A 3,450-nucleotide genomic window follows, 5' to 3' on the forward strand; every position below is an offset into this window, starting at 1 on the left:
TTTTTGGGTGTGCAAATAACCTTCGATTCAGCAAAGATGGGCGAACACGCCAAAACAAGATCCTAGAGCTCTCCAGGGAGAGAAGGGATCCAAAAACCCTCATTGGGATAAGGAGTAGCCCATTTAGTAACAACATGAGCAGAACCATTACAAGACCTGTTGATATAAGAAAATGAGCAAAGATAAAAAAGAGCTTTAAGAGACATTATATCATACACAATAATGCTCCCGATGGATGCTTGGGGGATGAGAGGCTATTTATGAGAGTAACAATACCTTGTTATTATTGATGGGAGTTATGACACGCCAAATGGAGATGTTGGATAGGCATCTCTATTATTTGTTAACTCTTACTTTATTGCAATAGAGAATTCGCAAGAATCAGAGCTTTAAGGGGTTCAACAGGAAATGTAACAAGCAAAAAATCAGGGTAGCAGCATGTAATAGTCTAGACAACTGTTAGTTAAAATGCGTTTTAAACGCGTTTAAAATGCGGTTGCGTTTTTTTACCGTTTAAAACGCGTTTTCTAGTATGCTATTATATAATATGGAAAAAAAAAAAAAAGAGACAGCAAAATAATCTGTTTTAAACGCATATCCTTTTTTTAAGGGTAGAATAGGAATTTTATTTAAAAAAAAAATAATAATAACCTATTAGTAAAAGTGAAGAATGAAGACAATATGGTACTTGGTTTTTGGTTTTTAACTTTCATACTATCTATAGGAAAAGAATCTCATCTTCTTATAGCCCATTGAGTAAGGAGAAGCTAAAGTTAGCAACATCTCATTTTCTTGTAGCCCATTGGGCTATTTTATCTTAGGACTCTCAGAGCTTTTGGAACATTAGATGCATGTATACAGTTAATAATCTCTCAAATTGCATGAATATACTATTGTTTTTTTTAAAACTACAAGTTTAATACTCGTATCATTCGTTTTCGTTCGTTTGCCGTTTCCTTTTTTTTTACCTTTTTTTTTTTTATCATATTATTCATCGTTTTTATCTGTTTAAAAGCCGTAGCGTACGTTTCTATGTTTTTTGTCGTTCCCTTTTTAACTAACAGTGGTCTAGACGGACTTTCAAGAAGTGGTAGATTGGCTAGTAGGAAAGAATGTGAAAGCTGGTCCTAGAAGCCCTCCATTCTTACTTTTTAAAGTTTAAGGTTTCTTTTCACTAAAAAAAAAAAATCAGAGACTATTACAGAAAATTTTAAAAATACTGATAGAAGATTAAGACTAGTAAAATCTGCTACAGAATTGTCTTCCAACCATCGATCATGCCAAAAGTCAATGTTGTTACCATCACCAACTATCTATCTCTATTAAACTGTCACTTCGTTCCATATTATTTTAATTCCTAATCAAATGGAAGAAGAAATATGAACATTTTGAAGGAACCCTTCTTATTTTAGTTGTCAAAGGGAGAAAATCTCGCTTGATTGACCCGCAAAATTAGAACAACATTAGTTTGTTAACATCTTTCATTATTATTATTCCTAATCCACCTTATTTAGTAGGTTTTGCTGAGGATACCCCATTTAACAGTTATTGCTTGTAGACAAAGTGTTACTATATTGGTTAAGAACAAGACTTGGGGAGAAAATGATATCTTAACTACCCTACAGTAAAAGAATGGCTGGCCAGTCCTCACATGGACTCAATAAGTGAACTATAGAACCTTGAGTAGGTCCTGTAGGGCAGCTCCTCCACTGACTCTATGTTTATTATCTATCATTTGATTGGAAATTTCAGAGAGTGGTTTGTTCACCAAACTTTGAAAATTTCCTCAATCTTAAAAAAAAAAAAAAATTTAAATTTTCATCATTCCATAGTCCAAACTAAAGTACAAAACTACAAATGTCTTTCAATTTCTTGTCCTCTCCTCATAGGATGAGGACCACATGTAATTTTCAGATTTTGGTAGATGCCTAATTTCACAAAGTACCATATATTCCAAAGGTTGCAGATACATGGCACAAGGTGGAGATATGATATTAAAAATAACATAAGTTTGATTTCTGTGAGGTTTGAGTAGGTAATGAGAAATCGCGGAAAGAGACCCTCAAGGGTTCAGGTCTAAGACAGTCTTGACTTGTCGGGAATTCATAAAGGCTACTCTACTATTATTGAAAGAAGGGTTTTCTTTATATTTTTGTTAACGATAAGTCTAATTCCATAAGCTCATAATTATCCTATAATCATATGGAACATATCATACTGGATTGAATAAAAACTATTCATATTTCAAAAATAACAACAAAGAGCACTAAACATCTCGTATGAGTGACCCCAAGGAGGTAAGAGAAGTCGAATTCAAAACCACATGCTTCCCGAGTAAAAGGTTCCTTGCCAAATCAGCTATCCCCTTGGGATAGAAGGGTTTTCTTACCTATTATTATGTTTAGTGAAGTAAAACCTTCACTATTTACCACATGGCAATACATGGATTAGTCCATGTGATAGAAGACCTTGCAAGCATTTCATTAGTTAAATCTAACTTAAAATGAGTAAAGGAAGTGACTAAAATTATTTTAAAAAAAAAATCATTTGTTAACTTATATTCAGCTCCATTTGATGGTATTTTCATAATTTTACTAAAGCTTTGAAAAAGTCGGATGAAGAGACAAATAGTGAAGCATATGCTTCACTAGGCATAGTGACACTTAAACCAACACTTAAGAAAATAAGGAGAAAAAAACACTTCCTATTTTAAACACAGAGGATGATGTGATGGCACACATAGCCGTGTGAAACCCAAAAAATTTATCCCCTTCTATGCCATGTTGGTACAAACGCTACACAACCAAGGAGAATTCTTTCCCCCAAAAAACTATTTCTTGCAAATCAATTTAATAATTCAATTTTTGAGTTATACCTTCTTATTTTTTGAGGAATTAAAATGATAAATATCAAGCAAAAATAAATGGATTTGGTTAGAAATAAATAAATAAACAGATTTAGTTGATTATGAGGGAAATAAATCAGACATGCAAACACATATGCTTCTCAAGAAATTGGGAATCGGAATGTTAGGAGGCCTACCTTCAAACTCCCAAATAAAAATAAGAGGGAAAAAACTTTTCCACGACATTGTCCGAGAGTGCAATTTTCCTCTCATATATTTTTTTTATAATTTTTCTTCTATGAATAATACCTTTCTCAGACTAACCATTGGTGTGAGCCATATCTTAATCCCATAAAGTAAATAGAGACATTAAGACATAGATAGAGGGAAGTAGGCAACTTGGCATCTTGGTCGTGGTCAACACGTTATGATGCCACTTGCGCTAAAAGACGAATTAGATACACTTGGGGATTCCAATCCCATCATCGCCATTTTAAGTTAGAAAAGCAATTGTAACTTGTAATGGACTATTTTCTTCTTTGACTGAGATGGGATTGGGTTTGGGATTGGGATGTCCCTTTTATTACGCTCATCAGCTCCACTTG

This window comes from Macadamia integrifolia, chromosome 8 (genome assembly GCF_013358625.1).
Source record: "Macadamia integrifolia cultivar HAES 741 chromosome 8, SCU_Mint_v3, whole genome shotgun sequence".
NCBI lineage: Eukaryota > Viridiplantae > Streptophyta > Magnoliopsida > Proteales > Proteaceae > Macadamia > Macadamia integrifolia.